General features: G+C 40.5%; 1 protein-coding gene and 1 non-coding gene across 2 annotated transcripts in view; both read left to right on the top strand.

Moving 5' to 3' along the window:
- Window positions 1-14,840, top strand: part of SLC28A2 (solute carrier family 28 member 2) — a 221,766-nt gene extending 206,926 nt beyond the window's left edge. The window contains exon 30 of the mRNA XM_049706058.1: window positions 10,339-14,840. The gene's annotated coding sequence lies outside the window, so the exon portion shown is untranslated. The remainder of the gene's footprint in view (window positions 1-10,338) is intronic.
- Window positions 3,842-3,945, top strand: LOC117197228 (U6 spliceosomal RNA). Its single transcript, XR_004477764.1, has one exon. It is a non-coding gene; the product is annotated as a U6 spliceosomal RNA (small nuclear RNA).
- Window positions 14,841-16,317: the final 1,477 nt, after the last annotated feature.

Here is a 16,317-nt window from a genome sequence, read left to right as displayed (position 1 = left end):
CAAGATATGATCTATCCTAGAGAATGTTCCATGAACACTTGAGAAAAAGTGTATTCTGTTGTTTTTGGATGGAATGTCCTATAAATATCACTTAAGTACATCTTGTTTAATGTATCATTTAAAGCTTGTGTTTCCTTATTTATTTTCATTTTGGATGATCTGTCCATTGGTGAAAGTGGGGTGTTAAAGTCCCCTACTATGAATGTGTTACTGTCAATTTCCCCTTTTATGGCTTTTGGTATTTGCCCTATGTATTGAGGTGCTCCTATGTTGGGTGCATAAATATTTACAATTGTTATATGTTCTTCTTGGATCGATCCCTTGATCATTATGTAGTGTCCTTCTTTGTCTCTTCTAATAGTCTTTATTTAAAAGTCTATTTGGGGGCTTCCCTGGTGGCGCAGTGGTTGAGAGTCCGCCTGCCGATGCAGGAGACACAGGTTCGTGCCCCGGTCTGGGAGGATCCCACATGCCGCAGAGCGGCTGCGCCCATGAGCCATGGCCACTGAGGCTGCGTGTCCAGAGCCTGTTGCTCCGCAACGGGAGAGGCCACAACAGTGAGAGGCCCATGTACCGCAAAAAAAAAAAAAAAAGTCTATTTTGTCTGATATGAGAATTGCTACTCCAGCTGTCTTTTGGTTTCCATTTGCATGGAATATCTTTTTCCAACCCCTTACTTTCAGTCTGTATGTGTCTCTAGGTCTGAAGTGGGTCTCTTGTAGACAGCATATACATGGGTCTTGTTTTTGTATCCATTCAGCCAATCTTGTCTTTTGGTGGGAGCATTTAGTCCATTTACATTTAAGGTAATTATCGATATGTATGTTCCTATTCCCATTTTCTTAATTGTTTTGGGTTCGTTATTGTAGGTCTTTTCCTTCTCTTGTGTTTCTTGCCTAGAGAAGTTCCTTTAGCATTTGTTGTAAAGCTGGTTTGGTGGTGCTGAACTCTCTCAGCTTTTGCTTGTCTGTAAAGGTTTTAATTTCTCCATCAAATCTGAATGAGATCCTTGCTGGGTAGAGTAATCTTGGTTGCAGGTTTTTCTCCTTCATCACTTTAAATATATCCTGCCAGTCCCTTCTGGCTTGCAGAGTTTCTGCTGAAAGATCAGCTGTTAACCTTATGGGAATTCCCTTGTGTGTTATTTGTTGTTTTTCCCTTGCTGCTTTTAATATTTTTCCTTTGTATTTAATTTTTGACAGTTTGATTAATATGTGTCTTGGTGTATTTCTCCTTGGATTTATCCTGTATGGGACACTCTGTGCTTCTGGACTTGATTAACTATTTCCTTTCCCATATTAGGGAAGTTTTCAACTATAATCTCTTCAAATATTTTCTCAGTCCCTTTCTTTTTCTCTTCTTCTTCTGGAACCCCTATAATTCGAATGTTGCTGTGTTTAATGTTGTCCCAGATGTCTCTGAGACTGTCCTCAGTTCTTTTCATTCTTTTTTCTTTATTCTTCTCTGCAGCAGTTATTTCCACTATTTTATCTTCCAGGTCATTTATCCGTTCTTCTGCCTCAGTTATTCTGCTATTGATCCCATCTAGAGTATTTTTAATTTCATTTATTGTGTTGTTCATCGTTGCTTGTTTCATCTTTAGTTCTTCTAGGTCCTTGTTAAATGTTTCTTGCATTTTGTCTATTCTATTTCCAATATTTTGGATCATCTTTACTATCATTACTCTGAATTCTTTTTCAGGTAGACTGCCTATTTCCTCTTCATTTGTTAGGTCTGGTGGGTTTTTATCTTGCTCCTTCATCTGCTGTGTGTTTTTCTGTCTTCTCATTTTGCTTATCTTACTGTGTTTGGGGTCTCCTTTTTGCAGGCTGCAGGTTCGTAATTCCCGTTGTTTTTGGTGTCTGTCCCCAGTGGCTAAAGTTGGTTCAGTACCACATTATATTTATCTATTCATCAGTTGATGGACGTGTATAGTTTTCATTTTGGGCTATTATGAATAATGCTTTTATGAACATTTACGTACAAGTTTTTTTGTGAATGTATTTTTCATTGATCATGGATGTATATCTAGGAGCAGAATCACTGTATCGTATGTTAACTCCATGGTTAACATTCTGAGGAACTGGCAAACTGTTTTCCAAAGTGGCTGTACGAGTTTTACATTCCCACCAGCAATGTGTGAGGGTTCCAGTTTCTTCACATCCTCATCAACACTTGTAAGTCCATTGTTTTTGATCATATCCATCCTAGTGGGTGTGACATGGTGTCTCACTGTGGTTTTAATTTGCATTGCCCCAGTGACTAATGATGTTGATCGTCTTTACATGTGCGTATTGGCCATTTGTACGTCATCTTGGGGTCACCTCAGTCTTAGGACAGATAAAAATTAAAATACCTTTATTTAGAGTGGAACTGATGCCTGTTTATAGGAACCAACAGCATTCTTTCAAGTGAGGCCAAATTAATAGTTGTTTAAAAATGCAAAGGGGAAATACTTCTTTAAATATATAGCATAGGACTCTGGGGTTAAACACACACTTTTATCTTTAAAAAGTTACAAAAATTAACCTCAAAGCTAAGTGATTTATCTTAAGGAAAGCTAAGGAAATTTCTCTTTTCGAGCAGAAAAATAAACAGTAACTACTGCTCACATCAAGAATTAAACAATGGGCTTGTAAGAGACATTACCACCAATATTCCTATTTTTGGAGGAGCCTCTGAGACTTGCTTAGGACTTAGTAGATAATGTAACAAATCTGCTGTTTCAAAAAAGATAAAGTTATCATTTTAATATCAATGAACCCACAGAGAAAAACTCAGTTCACATGAAAGATAAAGTATAAGCGGAGGGGGGCTATCATACAGCCCTGCCCCTGACAGTGCTCAATTAATATTTGTTGACTGAATTAATTTGAAAATAACTTCCACTCTACTTAATAATAGCTACTATTTACTGAGTGCTTAAATGTGCCAGATTAAGAGCTTCATGTATGTTACCTTATTCACTCATCTATGAGGAAGTATTCTTTTTTTTTAAATAAGGACAAATTTTATTTATTCATTTATTTTTAAATTTTATTTATTGATTGACTGATTTTTGGCTGCGTTGGGTCTTCGCTGCTGTGCGCAGGCTTCCTCTAGTTGCAGCGAGGAGGGCTACACTTTGTTGCGGTACGCGGGCTTCTTATTGCTGTGGCTTCTCTTGTTGCGGAGCACGGGCTGTAGGCGCACAGGCTTCAGTAGTTGCAGCACGTGGGCTCAGTAGTTGTGGCTCATGGGCTGTAGAGTGCAAGCTCAGTATTTGTGGCGCACGGGCTTAGTTGCTCCGGGCATGTAGGATCTTCCCAGACCAGGGATGTGTCCCCTGCATTGGCAGGCAGATTCTTAACCACTGCACCACCAGGGAAGTCCTGAGGAGGTATTCTTAAAATAATCTCAAATCTCATGTAGATGAAGAAATTAAGCCTTAGGGAGGTTAAATAAATTGCCCAACGTCAAACAGCTGCCTAGTGACTGACAGAGGCAAATTCAAACACAGGCACAGACTTCAAAGCCTGTGCCCTTACCTCTCATACCTCTTGATTTTCTCCAGATTCTCAGGGAAATACGTATTGCAACACAAGGTACATGTGTAATCCAACTACTTTGAATATCAGATACTCTCCTGTAAGCTTCATGTTGTGTCACATGCTTCCATTTATCCTTCAGGATATCTGAGTGTTTCTTCTGGGAGTTATTTATCAGATAACTGCCCTTCTTAGGATAACACTGTACCTATAAAGATTGCATGGTAGAGTCTTTGACAAATTGAACTTCTACAGGTCAGCTATAGCTGAATGCCAAGGACAGGGAAAGACCAGAACATAGTATGAGCACTCCAATGCTTGCTACGGCAGCATGTATACTAAAATTGGAACAATACAGAGATTAGCATGGCCCCTGCACGAGGATGACATGCAAATTCATGAAGCGTTCCATATTTTTATGTAAAAGAATGAAATTAGAACATTCTCTAACACCATACACAAAAATAAACTCAAAATGGATTAAAGACCTAAATGTTAAGACCGGATACTATAAAACTCTTAGGGGAAAACATAGGCAGAACACTCTCTGACATAAATCGCAGCAAGATCTTTTCTGATCCACCTCCTAGACTAATGAAAATAAAAACAAGGATAAACAAATGGGACCTAATGAAACTTAAAAGCTTTGCACAGCAAAGGAAAGCATAAAGTATGGGCACTCTAAACAAGCACAGGAATGGCTTAGGTGTTTTACTGAGAACTCTACAGAGGCAAGAGAAGGTATTTTAGCGTAGGTGTAGCTGTTGCCCCTGCACTTCAGTCAAAGAGGGGAGAACATCAGGAAGGGGATGGATGCTCCACAAGGGTCTATCCTATGGGGATGGTTCTGGAAATAGACTACATATTCATCCCCACTTGAGTCCACCCTTAAGACTTTTCGCAGGGGCTAAAATAGCTCCACTCACCCTGCTGAAAAAGGTGCCTCACATTTCCCTCGGAGTCGGCACTTCCCTTTCCTAACCCAACAGCCGCTAGCACCGGTGGTGCTGGCCAGGGGTGGGCCACATCTAGTCAGCACCCAAGAGTGAGGAGGGCATTTGGCCAATTCCAGAAATGGTGGAGAAGTTACTGAATCACCATCATTACGTTATATGATGTCAGCGCCACAAAGATTTCTTTGCCCATGAACAATTCCTGATTTTGCAGGAAATATCCTTGGATGCCTTAGTGGTGGGAGAGCAGCTTTCACTGGACCCTCTCCCTCGTCTCATTCATTTAGCCTAAATTCCTCTCCCATTATTTTTTCAACCTTCTTCTTAACTCTGACTCCCTATTTTCACATCTGGCCTAGATCCTCAAAAAAAAAAAAAAAAAAAAGCTATGAAATAAGAAAGGGATTGAGTGGCCAACAACTAGCGGATGGGTTAGGAAATTAAAACACATTCAGCATTGGGCTCTTAAGTGAAAAAATAAAAAAATTTAATGACTATTTCTTAAATGAATGAATAACTTTAGGATTTAGAGTAAATAGATTTCATCATCGGATAAAACATGCAGCCACTAAGAAGAATGTTTACAGAGAATTTTAATAACGTAGGGCAATTCCTATGTCATGATATTAAGAGGAAAAGAACAGAATATGAAATTATACATATAGTATGCTCTCAACTGTGATGAATACCTATGCATGTAAAATGCTGGAAAGAAATTCACTAAAATTTTAATAGTTACTATCCTTGGATAGAGATATAATGGGTGTTCTTTATAATCTTCTTTCTGCTTTTCAGCAACTTGTGCAGTTTTCTCTATGAGCCATTCTTACATTTATAATCAGGAAAAAAACCCATAAATGTCCATTTTTTCTTTAGAAGAAAAGGATTCTGTGTATACTGCAAAGAACTCTCTTACTGTCCCAGATGTTTTCCCTCACAGCCCCAGGAAAACTGTAAACCCTGCTCTGGGAGAACACCTCCCATGGCCACCTGGCTCCTCTGTGTCCACACATGTGATGATCTGGCAGGACGCAGGGATTAGCATGGGAAGGCACGTCTGTCTGTTGTGCACTTTGCCCAGCTCTCTCAGATCTGTGCTTGCTGTTTCACTCCCATCTGTCTCACTTGTTGCTGGTGAGGAATTTCCCCAAATTATCACTGCCAGCAGAAGGCATTTCTCTAACTAGGCCCTGGGAAATGGAGACGTAACATTTGCCAGTTTACTGTACCCCTCTTTCGGATTGGCTTGGGCAACATCCCAGGAGAAAGCACTTATCCCCACCCCCATCAAGATCGTTTAAGTGGCAAAGCTCCCCCCACAGTCATGTCACGTTCTCACTAAAGAAAGGCCTGCCTAAATAGAATTATTCAGAATTTGCAAGCTTAGGGTCCAGGTAGGAGCCAATTTTGAATTTTTGCTTAAGAATCCTAAATTTCCATTTCTGCCAGGCTGTTCAGAATTTAAAAGCAAAGCTATATACTAAGACTGAGGATTGTAAGGCCTGAGCCACAGATATTCAGCCGTAAGATGGAAATGAAATGATCTGAGAGGCATGAATGTTTAATGAGGCCTGATTTAGAAATGACAGGATATGTAGCCCACACGTGGCCTTTTCTGGAAAGTTATCTTGTTCATGTGAACATTGACGCGTATCAACATTCCCCAGAGAGCGCATCTGCCACCTGAGACAGAGTACTTCTCTGGCCCAGCTCTGTAGCAGCCAAATTACTGAGTCAACAACCAATGTATGGCGGGGAAAATCCAGTAATCCCAAATTCTCATACACAGCCAATTAAAATAAATGTTTACTACTATAGGACAAATTCCTCACTGAATCTGGTTAGATCAACTTGTAATGTTTCATTGTTGTCCTTGTTTCTCAGGTCCAAAGCCGTCTCCAGCCTCCACAGGCAGAGTGAAGCAATTCCTCCCTGAGTACCAGTGCACCTTGTTAATACCTCTTTTATAGCACTTGTTACATGCCTGTAACAGCTTGTTTCCAGATCTGTCTCTATCACCAGAGTGAGATCTCTGGAGAGCAAGGGCTATAGGTCCTGTACCAGAGCACAGTGATTGCCGCTTAATAAATGTCTGTGGAATTAATTGACCCTAAACTTGCAGAAGATACTATCAAGAGAAATCTTACTTTAATGTGTTAAAACTATTCTCATGAGTTTGTGGGACATTTTATTTTTATTTTCCATTACAGGTTTTAGATTTATAGAAAAGTTACAAAGGTAGTACAGAGTTCCTATATACCTGTCACCCAGTGTCAGTTCTCCCTAATGCTGTCATCTTACATTACCATGGTACATTTGTCAAAACTAAGGAACTGGGCTTCCCTGGTGGCGCAGTGGTTGAGAGTCTGCCTGCCGATGCAGGGGACACGGGTTCGTGCCCCGGTCCGGGAAGATCCCACATGCCGCGGAGCAACTGGGCCCGTGAGCCATGGCCGCTGAGCCTGCGTGTCCAGAGCCTGTGCTCCACAACGGGAGAGGCCACAACAGTGAGAGGCCCATGTACCGCAAAAAAAACCCAAAAAACAAAATAACTAAGGAACTAACACTGTGTATTCCTATTAATGAAACTCCAGACTTTATTCAGATTTCACCAGTTTTCCCACCAATGTCCTTTTTCCATTCCAGGATCCCATCCAGGATACCACATTATGTTTAGTTGTCGTGTCTTCTCTGGTCTTCTCTGGTCTGTGACAGTTTCTGAGTCTTTGCTCTATGACAGTTTGTTTGTTTTTAGTTTTTATTGGAGTATAGTTGATTTACAATGCTGTGTTCATTTCAGATATACAGCAAAGTGAATCAGTTATACGTATACATATATCCATTCTTTCTTAGATTCTTTTCCCATATAGGCCATTACAGGGTACTGAGCAGAGTTCCCTATGCTATATAATAGGTCCTTATTAGTTATCTATTTTATATATAGTAGTGTGTATATGTCAATCCCAATCTCCCAATTTATCCCTCCCCCCCATTACCCCCTGGTAAGTATAAGTTTATTTTCTACATCTGTGACTCTAGTTCTGTTTTGTAAATAAGTTCATTTGTACCCTTTTTTTAGATTCCATATATAAGCGATATCACATATTTGTCTTTCTCTGACTTACTTCACTCAATCTCTAGGTCCATCCTTCTTGCTGCAAATGACATGATTTTGTTCTTTTTTATGGCTACCATGATAGTTTTGAAGAGAACTGGTTGGGTATTTTGTAGATTGTCCCTCAAATTGGTTTGGTCTTATGTTTTCCTCATCATTAGACGGGGGTTATGTATGTGTTTTTGGAAAGCATACCACAAATGCCGAGTGCCCTTCTCATCACATTACATCAGGAGGTAAATGATATCCCCATGCTATCACTGGTGAGGTTAACCCTGACCACTTGGTGAAGGTGGTATGTGCCAGGTTTCTCCACTATAAAGTTAGTGTTTTTCCTTTCCATTCTCTATTCTTTAGAGGTGAGTCACTAGGACCGGCCTGGAAGGGAAGAGAGGTTTATCTTCATATAGTATTTGGAATTCTTTCATTAGGGAGATTTATCTCTTATCCTCCCTTTATTTATGGAGATTTTAGTTTAGTAGATAATAGCAATTCCTTGAATTTGTGGGAAGTTAAACTAAAATGATAACTGTATAAGACAGTAAGTTTGGGCCAATATAAAGTAAGCATATGGTGTTAGAATATGAATTTAAGAGATAAACACCTCTTTTGGGGACACCACCATGGCTGAGAGAGTTCACATCAATAAACTTTCCAGATTACTGAAATGTATTCCTTCAATCACCAAGAGCTTCTTTTTTTTTTAAATATATAAATTTCTCCCATTCTTCTGGCTGCCTTTCTATGGTATATCATATGCTTTTATCTTCTAGAACAGAATATCCTGAACAAAAATTTAGCCTTTTTACAAAAATTGATCATGATACTGAAATTCACAGCAATGATGATGGTTAAACTTGATGACCTCTAAAGTTTTTTCCAATCTAAGTTTAACAACTATCAGACAAGATTAATGAAGTTACGTCCCCAAATAACTGAAGACTTCTTGTTTTAAACCTAAGGTTTTTACTTTGGGCTGGGGTACAGTGGTCTCAGCCTTACTTCTAGATCAGAGAGAAGCAACAGGTGTTCACACAAGAGCAGGCAGGACAGCTCATACAAATCACGCAGGGAGGTTTTTAAAAGCCAGATTCTGATTCAGGCCTGAGATTCTGCATTTCTAACAACCTCCCAGGTGATGCCAGTGTTGCTGGTCCATAGATCCTTCTTTGAGTGACAAGGACCCAGGGAACCCTACATACCCAACTCTGTAGTCTGGCTGTTGGCAAGGCTTTAGGAGGCCAGGAAGTTCCTGGGACGGGGCAGAACTTTTCTCTCATGCTGCAAAGAGCTTTGAATAGACATGGATCATTCACAAAGTACAGTCAGAGCTTAGAAAAAGAAGGAGCTAGGTGACAAAAATAAATAACTCATTCTTCTAAAATAAGCCAAAGGAGGGAAAGAGAATTCTCTCCCTTAAGAGAACTGCTTTAGAGGCAAACAGTTCTTGGACTTTCTGGTTCCTCTGATGTTGAAAAGAAGCACCCAGACTACATCAAAAGGGCAATAAGCTAGTTTTACATAAAGATCAGTTTTGTGGAGAGAGGTCCACTTCTAGAACTTGAGGCTTCTTATCCTAAAATTACACTTGAGGATTTTAGGATGACGCTAATGTACATTTTATATGAGTCCTTCTATTTTCTTACAAACACAAGGTGTCCTTCAAGATCTAAGCCACAGCAGCCAAGCCCTTAGTTGCTTTCCAATTAAGCTAATATGACGTATGGAATCTACTTATTTAAATCTAAAATCATTCCTCACTATCCAAGGGGGATTGGCTTCAGGACCTCTGTGGATTCCAAAATCCACGGATGCTCAAGTCAGGGTTTCTTTCAAGTCCTAGTCTTTCACCACTCCATCTCCATAGCTCAGAAAGATATTTTGCATACATTTCAAAATGCTTATCCCTGTTTACAATGTCATTAATAAAGCTGATTCTGCCAACTTGTGCCTAACCCTTGAGCAAGTTGCAGCTTTAATGTTATATCAAGTAATCATCAGAGGAAAAATAGCTGAGATTTGACCTCATTTCTTGAGTAGATATGTTTGTGGTTGTCAGCTAGCTAAGCTAGTGGTTTAGTTAATATTATACAGAGTTATTGCTAAACTCTTTTTTTCCCCAGATAATGACTAAAAATCAAAGTTTATAGCATGAATTATTACCAGTTGATAAGATTCTGAATTTATCATACTGGGTAACAAATATTATATGAGTTGATTTAATTAATTAATATATTTTAAATTTTTTGGCCGCACTGCGAGGCATGTGGGATCTTACTTCCCCAAACAGGGTTCCAACCCGCACCCACTGCATTGGAAGCACGGAGTCTTAACCACTGGACTACCAGGGAAGTCCCCAGAGTTGATTTTAGATGAAAAAATGACTCTGGTATCATTGACTGAATTATAAAAGGTAAAGAAGAAAAATGTTGACTGCTGCCTGAAAAAATTTAGCTTGGTAAATATATATCTAAGACAGCGGCAGGCACTGTGGCAGGGTGAGATGCAGTCAGCCTAGTAGTGGGAACATGGGCTCTAGAGCTGTACTTCCAGGTTTGAAGTCTGACTCTACCATTTGTTGGCTGTATGACCTTGTGAAGTTGTTTAAACCCTCTGGATCTCAGCTTTCTTGAATGTAACAGGAATAATACTAGTACATAACTCACAGAGTTGTTATGATGATTAAATAATATACGTAAAGCACCACTCACTACACGTTCGCTATTGTTATTCTTATTCATAGGAACTGGGGGACTTCCCTGGTGGCGCAGTGGTTAAGAATCCACCTGCCAATGCAAGGCACACAGGTTTGATCCCTGGTCTGGGAAGATCCCACATGCCGTGGAGCAACAAAGCCCATGCGCCACAACTACTGAAGCCCGCACACCTAGAGTCCACGCTCGGCAACAAGAAAAGCCACCGCAATGAGAAGCACGTGCACCTCAACGAAGAGTAGCCCCCTCTCACCACAACTAGAGAAAGCCTGCGAGCAGCAACGAAGACACAGCGCAGCCAAAAATAAATAAATAAAATAAATTTATTTAAAAAAATAGGAACTGAAATGGGGAGAAGGGGAACTAGTCAAGACAGGAAGGCAAGTGTGGCCACATTAAGAAAAAGATGCTGAGAGCAAGTTCAGAAATGGGGAAGATAATACTTTCCACATCTGCTTCCTGCATCAGGTATTCTCTGGATGTGACTACAACACTCTTGTATATAACTCTTCACTATTTGCATGTGTGTTTGTGTGTGTGTGTAATATTTCAAAGTGATTTCCTATATATCATTTCATTTGATTATCAGCCATCTAGGGAGGTAAAATCTCTTATGCAATCTAGCAAATACTGCTGACTCTCACAGTATGTGGGTAAGGCAAGCACAGGATGGACCCTCAGAGCACCAAAGTACAGTGCAGGAGAGCACAGTAGAGCATAGCAGGCCATCCCTTCCTGTCTGGATTACCAGAAGTGTTGCTGGGCTCTTTATATGTCACTGGAGATGAAATGTGGGGCTATTTTCTTTCCCAAGATGACCTTATTGTACATTTCCTGAAAGCATTATATTTGATGATCCTCACAGCTTCATATTCATCAAATATATTGGGTTGGCCAAAAAGTTTGTGCGAGTTTTTCTGTAAGATGTTACAGAACGAACTTTTTGGCCAACCCAATACTTCATGTTCCTTGGTAGTAAGCATATTTTGCATGCCTCACCCAGCCTTAGCTATGTATCAGAAAGTAGCCATTTAAAGCACTTTCTCTGTTTAGCCCTGAGAGACACTTGAATTGCTATTTTGTTTTGTTTGTTTTTGCTATGATAGCAAGGCAATATCCTACAGAACAGTGCCACAAAAATATTTCAAATAGAATTAAGGGAACAGTAGAAATGACAATATGGTGATGATCAGAACATAATCTCTAGCTGAGTAATAGGAAACATGTGTCAGAGAAGTTACTGGCTTATTGTTATTAATTAAAACAATAATTAACATTGGCCACTTACCATGTGCCTGGCAGTATGCCAAGTGTTTTATGTGAATATAATCAACGTGATATTGCAATATGCCCAGCATATAGCAAACAGGAGGAGTTTAATAGATATTTGTTGAGTAAATCTGTGAGATAGGAATTACTTTTATCAATTTTACAAATGATGAAAATTAGGTTTAGAATTTTAAGCTTTGCCTAAGGTCACATAACTAATAAGTAACAAGTGAACCTAGCTGGTAAACTGAAATTTGATTGTAGCATAGCATACTGTAATGGTTCAGAGTGGGAACCACAGAGCTAGTTTTGAATCCTAGCTCTGCCACTTACTAACTGTGTGACCTTGGGGAAGTTACTTAGCCTTTCTGTGCCTCAGTTCCTTCATCTGTAAATTAGAAATAATAATCCCAACCTCCCAAGGTTATTGGGAGGATTAAATGAGATCACACATGCAAAGCACTTAGAACTGTGGCTGGCACCCTCTACATATAGCTATTACTGTTTAGTAGAGCCTTATATTACATACCAATAGAGTTTTCTACTTTTCAAAAGAAATTTTTATACATTATCTCATAACGTCCTTATAAGGTGGACAATAATCATTACAATTAAGACAATAGAATCTCATGGAGTATAATCAATAAAAATATTGAATCACTATGTTGTACACCTGAAACGAATATTCTAAATCAACTATACTTCAATTTAAAAAACAATATTATCTCACTTAATCCTCATAATAATCCATTTTATAGATTACAAGAATCAGGCTCAGAAAGGTTAAATGGATTGCTAAAGATCATACAGCAAGTAGTTAGGCCCTGTTGAGAAAAGGTAGAATGAAAGATTAAAGATAACACAGTGTCAACTCTTAAAATAAGAAGGGAGTAGAGGGAAGACAGGGAGGAAAACAACTAGCTCATTCAAGGCATAATGAAGCCATGTACTAAAAGGGGGTGCAGGGCTTCCCTGGTGGCGCAGTGGTTGAGAGTCCGCCTGCCGATGCAGGGGTCGCGGGTTCGTGCCCCGGTCCAGGAGGATCCCACATGCCGCGGAGCAGCTGGGCCCGTGAGCCATGGCCACTGAGTCTGCGCATCTGGAGCCTGTGCTCCGCAACGGGAGAGGCCACAGCAGTGAGAGGCCCGCGTACTGCAAAATAAATAAATAAATAAATAATAAAAATAAAAGGGGTGCAGGTTACATGCTGAGGAAAGCCAAAGGAAAAATTGATGAATTCCATCTGGAGGTGGTATGTTTGCCTAGAATCCATCCCAGTGGCACCAAAGCAGGTCAGACACTGTTTCATGGCAATGAAACATTGAGTCTGCTTGAAGTCAGAAAAGTTTGAGGGTCTGGGAGTAGCAGAGAAACATGGAAAGAAGTTTCCCAAAGAAAACTTTGAAAAATGCCTAAGCATTCATGACCGCTCCCACACATCTTTTGGACGTGGGAGGGAAACAGTGACCTTCATTTCAAAGGACAAATGAAGTATTCAGTAACGAGGATAATGTGAACAATGTGAGAAGTGAGTTATACATGGCCCGAGGCATGTAGAAATTATGTGAAAATAAGTAACTATATAGTCAACAGATTGTTTCATACACCTGGGTGTGAATCTTGGGAAAAAAACCTAGAACCACAGGTGAGAACACTTCAAACTCAAATTTTACAGCCTTAGGGCTTATTTGGTTCTGGACTCCCTCTAGTGGTTCAAACCTTTGGTGCTTTAATTGGTACTCTCCAGTTCGTAGAATCATCAAATTTTGGGTCATATTAAAAACAAGAAAAAGGACCACACAACTCCTGAGTGGTTTCCCACAAGAAGAAAACTATGTGATTGAATGGTATGATAATGTGGCTATTAAGGTAGTTGAAATAATAGTGTTTCAAATGGTCTGACCTAAAGGGACACAGTGGATTTCACTGGCTGACTAGAAAAGCCAGTTATAGTTCTGCTGAGAATGTGTGGATAATAGCTGAAGTTCCACGAACAGGATTTCTGTTTGCTTTTGTTTGCAACCTAAGGTGAGAATTCAACCTTTTAGGGATAGAGAGAAGTGACTATTTTCTGGGTATATGGGTCCTACAAGGTCAGAGAATTCTAGCTTGACCTTGTATAAAGTCAACCTTTCAGACCAACCCAAAGCAACACGTGGTTCCCTTCATATCATATCCCTAACATTGCAGCCTATACATCTGTTTTAAACCAAATTCAGAAAATTCTAAGAGTGATTTAACTTTATTTGCTTCCCTATGTTGGCTTTGGTTATGCCCCTTGGCTGTCTCCTACTTCTTGCACGTGACCACATGAGGAGGCAGACTCTTGTGTTCACTCCATTAAACTTTCACTTCCTAGCCAGTTCTGCATTATAGATTACATAAATCTGCCAACTCTTTAATATGACAGCCCTTTGCATATTTAGGACAGTTATGTCCTGTCTTCTTTCCCTTTTTTGGATCCCCAAAGCTTCTTGGAACCAGAATAAAAGAACCTCTGTGAGGTAGAGGTATCATAATTGAATAATTTAATGGGCATTTTGTTCACATCTTCAGAGGTAAAAACATTGGCTTTTAAAAAAATTTATTGAACTACAGTTGATTTACAATGTTGTGTTAGTTTCAGGTGTACAGCAAAGTGAATCAGTTGTGCATACACACATATCCATTCTTTTTTCGATTCTTTTCCCATATAGGTTATTACAGAATATTGAGTAGGGTTCCGTGTGCTGTACAGTAGGTCCTTATTAGATATCTCTTTTATATATAGTAGTGTGTATATGCTAATCACAATCTCCTAATTTATTCCCCCCCCTTCACCTTTGGTAACCATAAGTTTGTTTTCTCCAACTGGGACTCTATTTCTGTTTTGTAAATAAGTTCATTTGTACCCTTTTTTTAGATTCCACGTAAAAGAGATATCCTATGATATTTATCTTTCTCTCTCTCTGATTTAGTATGATAATCTCTAGGTCCATCCGTTTTGCTGCAAAAAAAAAAAATTGGCTTTTTATTTCAGAAAATACAAAGCTGTTCTTGAAAAGTCTGAGTTTAGAGTCTTTGTTCTCCAAAGAGAATAGAAAGCAATACGATTAAGAGAAAGAAGCAAACAGGATGTAATGGGTGATTTACCCATTTCAGGACCTCCTCCTAGTATGCTATTTTCTTGTTCCTTTTACGTTGTTCCACCACAGTAGTTGGAAACATACAGCAGAGGTCTGATAAGTGACTGTGGACTCCAGAAGTTAGTCACAGTGTCTTCCCTGAGGTTTGGATAGAGTGAGGCCAGGAATGGGCATTGGTCATAAGATCCCAGATCTGACAGTACTTTCCATTGAGAAGAGATCACTATAGAGTCTGCAGCTGATTATTTGCATAAGTAGGAAGAAAAAGCACTCAAACCCCAGTGACTTAAGCATTCCATCTGCAATCTCAATTTTGTAATCACATAAATTTGGTTTTCAGTGAAAGTGGGAAAAACAGAGGTAGAAAGATGTGAGTAGGATAAAAAACAAGGCATATTATCTTGACTTTGAGTATCTGTAGCTCTTTTTTTTTTTTTTCCGCCGTACGCGGGCCTCTCACTGTTGTGGCCTCTCCTGTTGCGGAGAACAGGCTCCGGACGCGCAGGCTCAGCAGCCATGGCTCACGGGCCCAGCCGCTTCGCGGCATGTGGGATCTTCCCGGACCGGGCAGGCGGACTCTCAACCCCTGGGCCACCAGGGAAGCCCTATAGCTCTTTTTGATGAGCAGAATTTAAAAGGATAGGAGGAAAGAGTAATTCCCGGTGGGGAGGGGAGAGGAGAGGTGGAAAGAGAATATTAGGTGGAGGTCTTAATAATGTAGACAGGCATTGCCTCTAATACAGGACTTAGTACTGTTGTGCCCCAGATAGACAATAAGGACTTAATCACATGAACAGAAGAGGTTATGATTAAGTTGTTGTCAAAGAACATTGAAAGGAGAAGTCAGGAATATGAACAGAATGTACTGGTGTGCCACAACTACGTCAGATGGCCTGGTTTTCCTTCTTTCCCTTCTTCAAGGGATTTAAAATGCTACACTGTGATTCTCTTTTGCTCGGCTGATGCTTTTGTATACGAAGGACATGCATGGACTTTACAAACAGGTTGGAACCCAGGTTATCGAAGGTGCCAAGGCTGTATTTCTCATCCACTCCAAGTCACCTAAGACATTAGCACCAGAGCACTCCAAAATACTGTGCCCCTGGGCTTCCCTGGTGGCGCAGTGGTTGGGAGTCCGCCTGCCGATGCAGGGGACGCGGGTTCCTGCCCCAGTCCGGGAGGATCCCACATGCCGCGGAGCGGCTGCGCCCGTGGGCCGTGGCCGCTGAGCCTGCGCGTCCGGAGCCTGTTGCTCCGCAGCGGGAGAGGCCGCAACGGTGAGGGGCCCGCGTACCGCAAAAAAAAAAAAAAAAAAAAAAAAAAGCAAAATACTGTGCCCCTGAGGACTGTCGAGGTTTTTTCACAAAACAGCAAAATCTCTAGGCTCCAAAAGCGCAGGTGGTGATGCTCGAGTCCGGGAGCCAGGGAAAGAGAGTGCTATGTGGCGACTCCCCAAACCACCAAGGTACATGCTTAATGACCTAGTAAAGGTAGCTTACGCTGCCTCCCAGACACCCGTGACTAAGGCCTTGTTCGTAAAGCTATGGAAAGGACGACTGGAGTTCATCAAACCCAGCACCACAGCAAACTAGCCCCAAGGGTCCGAGCGTTTAA

This window comes from Orcinus orca, chromosome 2 (assembly GCF_937001465.1).
Source record: "Orcinus orca chromosome 2, mOrcOrc1.1, whole genome shotgun sequence".
Lineage (NCBI taxonomy): Eukaryota > Metazoa > Chordata > Mammalia > Artiodactyla > Delphinidae > Orcinus > Orcinus orca.
The sequence above is the reverse complement of the archived record's forward strand: the minus strand, read 5'-3'. Positions and strand labels throughout refer to the sequence as shown.